We start from the raw sequence: 9,566 nt of genomic DNA on the forward strand, positions 1-9,566 counted from the left end.
GACAATGCGAGCCTGCTTGGGATTCTGTCTCTCTCCCTCTCTCTCTGCCCCCCCCCCCCACTTTTGCTTGCTCTCTCTTTCTCTCTCTCTCAAAATAATAAATAAATAAATAAATAAATAAATAAATAAATAAATAAACATTTATAATAAAAAAAATCAGCTTTTGGGCCACCTGGGTGGCTCAGTCGGTTAACAATCCAACTCTTAATTTTGGCTCAGGTCGTGATCTCACAGTTCATGAGTTCAAGCCCCACATTGGGCTCTATGCTTGTTAGTGCAGAGCCTGCTTGGGATTCTCTCTCTCTCTGTCTCTCTGCCCCCTCCCCACTTGCACATGCATGCTCTCTCTCTCTCTCTCTCTCTCTCTCTCAACATAAATAAACATTAAAACAAAGTTAAAAAAAAAAAGAATCAGCTTTCTGCACCTCTGGAGGGGTTGTTGTAAGAATGAAAGGTGATAATGGATGTAAATGGGCTTTGAAAAGACAAGTATCAGAGTAAAACTACCATGCACAGGCAAAGTTTTTAGGCTGTGGTTCTGTTTGGGCAGGAGATTCCCACAGTTGTGGGATGAGGCTGGGAGTGCTGGCTAGGAACCTACATTCTCTCAACAAAAGTGAGAGCAGAAGGCAAAGCCGGAAACCATTCTCTCAGACATGATCCTCCCAGGAGTCTGATCAGCCTATCTGCCTATTTTGCCTTGGAGCAGAAAAACTGAATCTTTTATTTTTTATTCTTTATTTTTTTTTTTAAGTAAGCTTCATGCCCAGCATGGAGCCCAATGCAGGGCTCAAGCTCACAATCGTGAAATCAAGACCTGACTCCAGATCAAGAATCAGAGGCTCAACCTACTGAACCACCCAGACATGCCCAGAAAAGCTGAATCTTGAACAGAGCCTTGAAGAAAGTGCACCCAGCAGCTATCCTCAAGGCCTTGCAGAAAGCACAGTCCCACTTTGGGGCCCCCTCACTGCTTCTGACACATTCAGGTGAGCATGAGCACACACAAACACCCATATATGCACACACACACAAATACACACCCTTTGTAGATGATACACACACTCCAGGTCCTCCGCCCAGTGCCTTGAACCTCAGAGCTTCCTGTTACTCCTTCTCAACTTGGAAGGACTCCCAGTGGATTGACCCTGCCCTTAACCCAGCTAGAGACCATGAGCTGCTCCATGCGGAGTCCCTGATCCCCCAAAGAGGCCAGCCAGCACAGAAAGGGTTGCTGGAGACCCCTCTGAGCTAATGAAGTGGGTCTTGAAGGTGGGGTGCATGCTGGAGGCCCTTGCTCTACGGGCAGACCCTATACTTGACAAAGCGATCACTCACAAGTTTTATCAGCCTCTTCTCTCTTTTCCTTTCAGAGCCGTGTGAGATCACACAAAGCCATCAGGAATACCTGCAGTTCCCAACCTGGAGAACTGAAAACATTCCCCAGCATGCTGCCAGCGTGAAGAAGCTCTGTAATTACAGACATGCAGGGGTTTGTGTTCCTGACCTCGCTCATCGATGAAACGCTTCCGTCCCCTTCACTTCCCACGGTGTCTTTATCAAGGAAGCGGGAAGCTGGGCCCATCAGAAAAGTGAGTTCTGACTCCCTGCTCCACCATGGGCAAACACTAGACCTCACTACGATTCAAATCCATTCAATCGTGTATTCATTCCCTCATCCAACACACATTTAATGGCCCCCTGCCATGTGCTAGCACAGGGCCTGGTGCTGGGGACACACCAAATGTGACCCAATCCCTACTGTTGAGGAGATCATAGTCTAGTAAGGAAGGTAAGGTATATGATATAAATAGTTACAATAAAAAAATCAAAAAGTGATGTGTGATAAGGAAAGCACAGGTAAGGGGCTCCTGGGTGGCTCAGTCAGTTAAGCATCCAACTTCCACTCAGGTCATGGTCTCATGGTTGGTGAGTTCAAGCCCTGTGTAGGGAGTCTCCACTGACAGTGCAGAGCCTGCTGCTGCTTCATATCCTCTGACTCTCTCTTTCTGCTCCTCTCCAGCTTTCACTATCTTTCTCTCAAAAATAAATAAACATGGTGGGGGGAGGGCAAAAGGAAAGTGCAGGTAAAATCCTAGATGAGAGAAAGATAATTTGGAGAAGGGTGGCTGTTTCTTGATGGTCAATATAGTGCAATGGCTGAGAGTACAGACTCTGGAACAACAGACCTGGTTCAAATCCTTACTTTGTCACCTACTAACTATGTAACCCCATGGAAAAATGAGAATTTTCAGGGGTCCACCTGCTATGGATGTCAGCTGGAAAGTGGCATAGAACATGGTTTTTCTGCATGTGTAGAGCAGGAGGGAAAGGCAGTCTAGAATGATAGGGGCACAGGGAGAGAGTGTGGTGCTTGGAAGGATTTCCTTTTTGCTACAGCATAGCCTCTGAAAAGGGAAGAAAAAGAGTTGAAGTTGGTGAATTCAGTTGGGGGTAAACTTTGGAACACAGGATGCCAAAACGAACGTGTGAAGTATAATGACATAGGGCAGAGTGCCCACCTAGCCCCAAGCAATTGTCCTCATCTTTAGAGCCAAGTTCAACTGGGCCAAAGTGGGGAGGGTCCCCAAAATGGGGAGCCAGCCCTTGGGGCTTGGTACAGTGTTGGCCTGCGTTCTGGATTCTGCCCACTGAGGGAGGCCTGTTCCTGCCTCTGGCAAATTGAGCCCGAGAAACAGGGCTGAGGGAGAGCCCTGGTTTTCTTTCACAAGGACAAGCAGACATGGGTAGCTGTGCCAATCTGAAGGCCAGTGATGGAGCACAGAGGCTGGGAGAGGCCTCTGGAAAGGTGGCTGATGGGGTGGGTGGGAGGGCTGGAGGGTGGATTCAGCCGGAAAAGGCTGAGCTGGTTCATTATCATTGTCACTGGCTTCCATCTTCCTCTGGGGTTATACACAAACCCTTTGATCCCAGGTCAGAGTAGGGGAGACTGAGAGCGATATTTCACCAAGCTCAAAACAAACTAAGGAGCGGCTGCAAAAGGGGCCACCTTCCCAGAGAGGGATTCCTAGCTCAGTGCCATCCCCAACCCGGGGTTGAGGGGCCAGATTGGGAGGCCATGTGGTAAGGCTCTAAGTGTCCTCACCCAGGGGGTATCAGGAGGCCTCCATTCTTGTCCACCTTGTGCGTCTCTCTTTGGGTGACTTTGGGGAAATCACTTCCCCTTGGCCTCTGTTCCTTCTCAGTAAAACAAAAGGGTTTTGCTGGAAGGATCTCAGAGGTCTTTCACAGCTCAGAAATCGAACGCCTGTACCTGAGTTAAGCAACTCCCTGCTGTTAAGATTTGGGGTGTGTATCCTAAATATTGGAAGAAACCCAGAACATTCAGATATGAGAAAAGAGGAAACTAGGGAGGCTGTCCGGAGCCCCCAACCCTCAGTGTGCTCAGGTGTGAGGGCCGCAGAAGGGGGTGGGAAAAGGAGGAAGAACAAGGAGAGGGAGGAGCAGCCTATCTGAGCACCTGACGTCTCAGGGCAAAGGAAGCTAAATGATAAGAGGATTCTTCCCCCAACTCCAGCCCAGGATCCTGTGGAAAAGCTGCATTATAATCGATAGCCTCGTAAATAAATAAATAGTCAACGCATCCTGTCTCCAGCTCAGAGCTTCTTCAGGAAAATCGAACCTCGACCCACTTCTGCTCGCTCATTCTGGATTTCTATGGAGGCCTCCAGAGGGAAGGAACACTTACAGGTCATCTTGGGCATCCCCCTGCCTCTGGGCCGGCCTGCCATCAGTCATGACCTGAAGGAAATGATTAGGAGGGTAAATCTGTAGCTAAGATACCCACAATTTTCCCCCCTCCCCGCCCCCCCGCCGCCCCACATAACACAACAGTGTTGTTTTCAGATTATCTACACTGCGGTTCCTTTCCCCCAGCACTGATAATTGGGGTTTCATTGTCTCAGGGAGGAATTCAGGCCTCAGAAGCAGTCGGTAATCCAGACTCCTGGCTCTGGTGTGGCTATCTCACAGCTGACAGAGGTAGCTCTGGCTGCCCGGAACGTGGCAAAGGACTCATTCCCTGGTACCTTCTAAGAGGCAAAGGTAGCCAGTAGCACAGCGTAATGGGCTCGTAGAGCTGGTTACTAATTTGCAAGGCTGCATGAATGAACTGCCCCAAAATACGAGGAACACATTTATGCAATGGACTTCCTACACTAGGGAAGAGACTATGAATGCAGTACACCAGCCTTCAGTCAGTTCGTAGAGCCAAGAGGGTCTTCAAGAAATTATTTGGCCCGGCCCTCTCCCCATGAGCAGCCCCCAAGGTCCAGCCCTGAAGTGACAGGCCCAGGGTCTAATGTAGGGCACCCAGGTCTGGCCCTAGGCTTCCCGTTCTCCCCATAGCACGGGTTGGGGCTGGTGCTGAGCAAATGGGTTGTGGCTGTCACCAGAGAGGAACTGGCAGCCGACACAGCAGACTCTGTTTTCTTCGCAGGCTGAGGGTAACTAGAGGAAGCTGAGAATTCCTCTGCTCTGCTCTGCTCTGCTCTGCCTCGGCAGGAAGAGGGGAAATGGGAAGGCCAGGGGCTCCCATTCCAAAGGAGGAAATGTTCCAGCTCCTCAAATAAGCCAGGTAGCGTGGGCCAAAGATGGCAGGGAAGACAACAGTAGGGCCCCATGGCGTCCCTGGGGGGGGTGGGGGGGGGCACGTCAGGAGCCTGGGTCCCCTGTTTGGAGTTGCTCTGGGCTAATGGTGAGATCTAACATTTATTAAATGCTTGCTGTATGCCAGGCACTGTGCTAAGAACTCTATTGTACTATGAAGGCAGTTTGTATAAGGGCTGAGAACATGGCCTAAGTGACTCATGACTGGGTTCAATCCACCTTGGCTACTCACTAGTTCTGTGACCTTGAGTAAGTGACTTAACCTCTCTGTGCCTCAGTTACTTCATTAATAAAACGGGATTAACAGTACCTACCTGATAAAGTCATTTGAAGATTAAGTGCATTCACTCACAACAACTCTTCGGACAGTGTCTGCCATGTAGTGAGCTAAGTTTTGCTATTACCACCTTGTTGAACTCTCACCTAGAGTAGCTATTAATCTCGGAGGCTCAAAGAAGTCAAATGCTTGCCGAAGGTCCCAGGTCTGTTTGGCAGACAGCATGGGTGCTCTCCTAAGATCCTCTCTCTCTCTCTCTCTCTCTCTCTCTCTCTCTCTCTGTCTCGGGAAGCAGCTCCAGAACTCGCCAGCTCCCACCCAGGTCCACTCCAGTTTGGAAACTCCATGTCTGCTTCCACAGCAGGAACAAAGATGGACCTCTATCCTGCCGGTGAGGCCTGCCTCCTGGGGCAGAAGGTACCTACTGTCGCCTCTGGCAGGACCCAGACCCAGGAGCCTCCCAGAGGCCTCCCTCTGCACCACTGCCCCGGGCGGGCCTCGCCTAGAGCCTCCCACCTTCCCGCACAGTCTCCCCTCCTCATGCAAGATGCCGGCTGCTGAGACGGGAGGGATAAACAAACTGTGGCTCTGGCCCAGCCCTCTGCCGGCTGGCTGCTCCCCGCCCCCCTCAATCCGCAGTGCACAGTCGCTCTGTTCTCCTGCCAACTTGGCAGCTCGTCTCTGCTGTTACTATCAACACCTCCCAGGGAAGAGGGAGAGGAGTGAGCTCTGATCGCCTGGCACACCGAGCAGCAAATTCGTGTCAGAGCCAGCCCCAGAATGTCTCCCAAGCTCCCAAGGCTCCTGGTGGGGAAGGAAAGGTGGGCCTGAGCAGAGAGGCCCCCACTGCAAGCCAGGCTCCAGCAGAGTGCCTGGGCCTGGCCAAAGCTGCAGCCCCCAGGAGCAGGCAGCTCTGAGAGAAGGGACCGCCAGGCCGGGCAGGTGCACAGGAAGGGGTTCTGTCTCACCCCGGCACTTGCCACAGTCCAAGGTGGGTTGGTAGCTCGATTCCTGACATGGTTGGTCAGGGGTGGGGCAGCCTATGGCCAAGATAGAAGAAACAGGTCTTTCTCTCCGCAGGCCATGAAGCCCTGGAGTGCGTGGACTGTACCTCCTTTCTTCCATCTTTCTCGGACTCATGCAGAGCTCTTGCCCTCCTTGTCAGATTGGATTGGGAAGCCCAAAGGGGCCACATTTTACCCCCAAATGGAAACTTCTCGCAGACAGAAACCATATTTCCTTTTCCCAACCCTCTTCCCCAGGCTCTTACACCCTGCCTAGTTGGCTCCATAAAGCAGCTGATACCCTTCTCAGCTCCTGCTGGACTCCTGGGGCCCAGTTAGGAAGAAGAAAGAACCCATATTTCCAGGGGCCCAGTGCTCCACCTCAAGCAAGGTCCACTCACAGTACAGGACTGGGGGTGGTCACTGTGTGGCCTCTCCCAGGAGGCATGGCCTTCTTAGCTTTGTCACTGCTCGTGAAGGGAAGACCTTTGTGCCCTGCTTTGGGCACCAGCAAAAGTGGTAGGTTCAGGGGAAACTTCCTAACGCTCACACCACTCAGTCAGCTAGTCTACCCAAGGATGAGTTATATGCTCCCAATCTTTATGTGCTACCAGCCTGTCTCCTCCTCTGTAACGCAGCAATGACCTTTCATAACTCACTGGGTTCTAGCTGATGGTGATAAAGACACAAAGACGATGCTTATACTTCTAGGGGTGCACCTGGCACTTGGAATCAGTATGTTTTCCTTCCTTCTTTCCTATCTTTCTACCTTCCTTCCTTTCTCCCTTCCTCCCTCCCCCATTCCTTCCTTCTTTCCTTCCTTCCTTCCTTCCTTCCTTCCTTCCTTCCTTCCCTCATTTCTTTCTCTGCTCCTTCCAGGACCCCGTCTCCCAAATGTGAAGCCAATCCTAAGACCATCTCCATTCCCTGCTCCAAAAAAAGTCTAGAAACTACCACCAGGAGAGATATAGCCATTTCCTGGTAGGAACTCCCTAGGTCCCAGAGGGCCAGCTGGCTTTCCATGGCCAGGAAACAGGAAAAGAGAATTCATTCAGTGGGCTGGGATGTAAATAATCCATAAAAGGCTGCACCATTCTAGGCTGCACCTGTGAGCATCCCTCGGCTGAAGCCCTGTCAGCGTTTCCATGACAAACTCGTATTTCTGGATGCCTCTCTTCCAGCTTCAAGAGCATGCCTTGTGCTGAGACTTGACACTGATAATGCTTTCATGTTTTTTTCCCCTTAAAAAAGATTGCACACTCTAAAAATCCACCTGCTCATTATATGTGTTTGCTTTTCATTCTGAGAGTTTTGTGGGTATTATATTTGTATGGTAGACACACAAACATATGATAATACACGTGGGGGTTCTGTGGTGGAGAGCTGCCTTGGCAAATACACAACCACCACACAGCACGGTAAGATGCCTCCCCTCCCTAAGACATCTCTCACACCCATTTGCCTGTTCCAAAGCCTGAAATTCTATCATTAGAGATTTACTACTTTTGAACTTGGGTGATTATCCATCCCTAAGACTCTACTGTGACAATGCACCAACCCCTAAAAGGGACTAAGCTGCCATCTGATGAGGGGTTAGCAAAAGAACCATGAGGCATCAGGAAAAATGGCTAAAGGATAGAAGAGCCCTAAAAAAGTAGATGAGAGGCATCCAAGAAATGTTACCTATTTTACAGTTTGTTAGGCCTGCCTATTGGATACACCGTGTGCATATATAGAAGCGCGCGTGCACACACACACACACACACACAGTGCTCTTTATATACAGCAGTTGTTCCCAAAACCTAAGTGATGTTCGTATTCACCTGGGAATACTTCCAAAAATGCAGGTGCCCAGGCCTTGCCCCGGACATACTGAATCGGCATTTCTTTTTTTTTTTTTTCTTTTTTTTTTTTTTCTTTTTTTTTTTTTTTTTTTTTTTTTTTTTAACGTTTATTTATTTTTGGGACAGAGACAGACAGAGCATGAACGGGGGAGGGGCAGAGAGAGAGGGAGACACAGAATCAGAAACAGGCTCCAGGCTCCGAGCCATCAGCCCAGAGCCCGACGTGGGGCTCGAACTCACGGACCGCGAGAAGTCGGACGCTTAACCGACTGCGCCACCCAGGCGCCCCTGAATCGGCATTTCTAGGGCTAGAGCAGAGCCCAAGTTTCCGCATTGGTCAGTCAGGTTTAGAAACCACTGACAGAAAGCATAGAGCACCAGAAGAGAAAACAGAACACCTGAATTTGAGTAACAGCATCGCCGTTTATTGAGGGACCCTGGGCCCTGCACTCTCTGAACCTGGGGGAAACACCCAGTTCCCATGGCCCATATGAGGCAGTGTTACAGAAATGCCCATTGAAAACCAGCTGACATTGCAAAATTAGTTGTTTTCCCATACACACATGGCACATGGCATGCATTGATACACATTCATGGGTATCCATGTTCCCGGATGCCCTACAGAGAAGACAGGGCTGGTGTTCATCACTGTCCTTCACCTTAGCTTATGTCTGCCTTCACTTCCAGATGGACTTTCTCACTCCAGGACATGTGCTCTGCTCACCTCTCCCAATAGCTTGGCACAGTCCTTGATCACTGAAACATGATTTTTCCATCTAATGGCTTTATCTACCGTCTATAATCTCTCCGATGTTCATCAGTTCTGGGGAGAAAGAAGGAAGAGGAGTCACTCCTCTGCTTTATGATAAGGGGAAACCCAAACAAGGGGGTTTATAAAGAGGGCTTTGTACTACTTAAACATAGAGCAGTGATTATTTCCTTTTGAAAACCTGGTGACAATGTGCTCACAAAAATTCCGCCTACGGTTTCAGGGTTTCATGGACTTCCTGATGTCTTTCCATGGACCCTCTAGGAGTCCAAGGAATCCCCTGTAAACAACCCCTGCCCCACGTGGCTCTGGTAGCCCAAGACCTCTGAGCTTCTAGAAGGTCACATTCAAGCACATGAGGCACCCTTTCAGCTGGGCCTTGGCTGAGTGACTTCTCGCCCCTCACCACAAGCCGTGAGATGAACTTGAGTGAACTCCCCTCCCTCCCCACGAAAGAGAGTTAAAACCCAGTGACACAGTGACACATCACCTGTGTTGAACAGAATCTTCTCAGACTCAGACAATGCCTCCTTGTTCCTGATCCTGCAGCACAGGGTCTAAGCTGCCATAAGGTATCAGGAGGATGGATGGTCTTTACTATGATGACAAAAAACACAGCTCAGACTGGTGTAAGCAATAAAAGGAATCTATTGGTCCATGACAATAAAAAATTTCAAGGTGGCTGGACTTTTTGCCCATCCAGGTGAGATCCATCTGCTCTGAGCTGTTTTTGTTCATTTGCTTGCTTGCTTTTGGTCTCTCCATCCTCCTCCGTGGCATCAACCTCATCCAAAAACTTCCAGCCTTCAAGGTTGCAATGTGGTCTTGCCAGCAGCAACCAAAACTGTACGCACCCTCATTCCTACTTGGGAGAGAGAGCAAGCTGCTTTTTTGATAGTACCCATGAAAGAAAATGGAAGCTTCTTTCCAGAACCTCTCAGTCAGTGTCTCCCACATTCTATCAGCCTACATTGGGAAACATCCCATCCTGATTAGAGCCTCTGATGATGCAGGACTGCATGGCTGGGAAATTCAGAACATAG

At 49.8% G+C, this 9,566-nt stretch overlaps 1 long non-coding RNA gene across 1 annotated transcript; it reads left to right on the forward strand.

Annotated features, from left to right (window-relative positions):
- Window positions 1–873: 873 nt before the first annotated feature.
- Window positions 874–7,210, forward strand: LOC121044734 (uncharacterized). The gene is made up of 5 exons (XR_005797449.1): window positions 874–989; window positions 1,374–1,592; window positions 4,460–4,597; window positions 5,202–5,897; window positions 5,987–7,210. It is a non-coding gene; the product is annotated as an uncharacterized LOC121044734 (long non-coding RNA).
- The last annotated feature ends 2,356 nt before the right edge of the window (window positions 7,211–9,566 follow it).

This window comes from Herpailurus yagouaroundi, unplaced genomic scaffold (genome assembly GCF_014898765.1).
Source record: "Herpailurus yagouaroundi ecotype Mexico unplaced genomic scaffold, PumYag 189, whole genome shotgun sequence".
Classification (NCBI taxonomy): domain Eukaryota; kingdom Metazoa; phylum Chordata; class Mammalia; order Carnivora; family Felidae; genus Herpailurus; species Herpailurus yagouaroundi.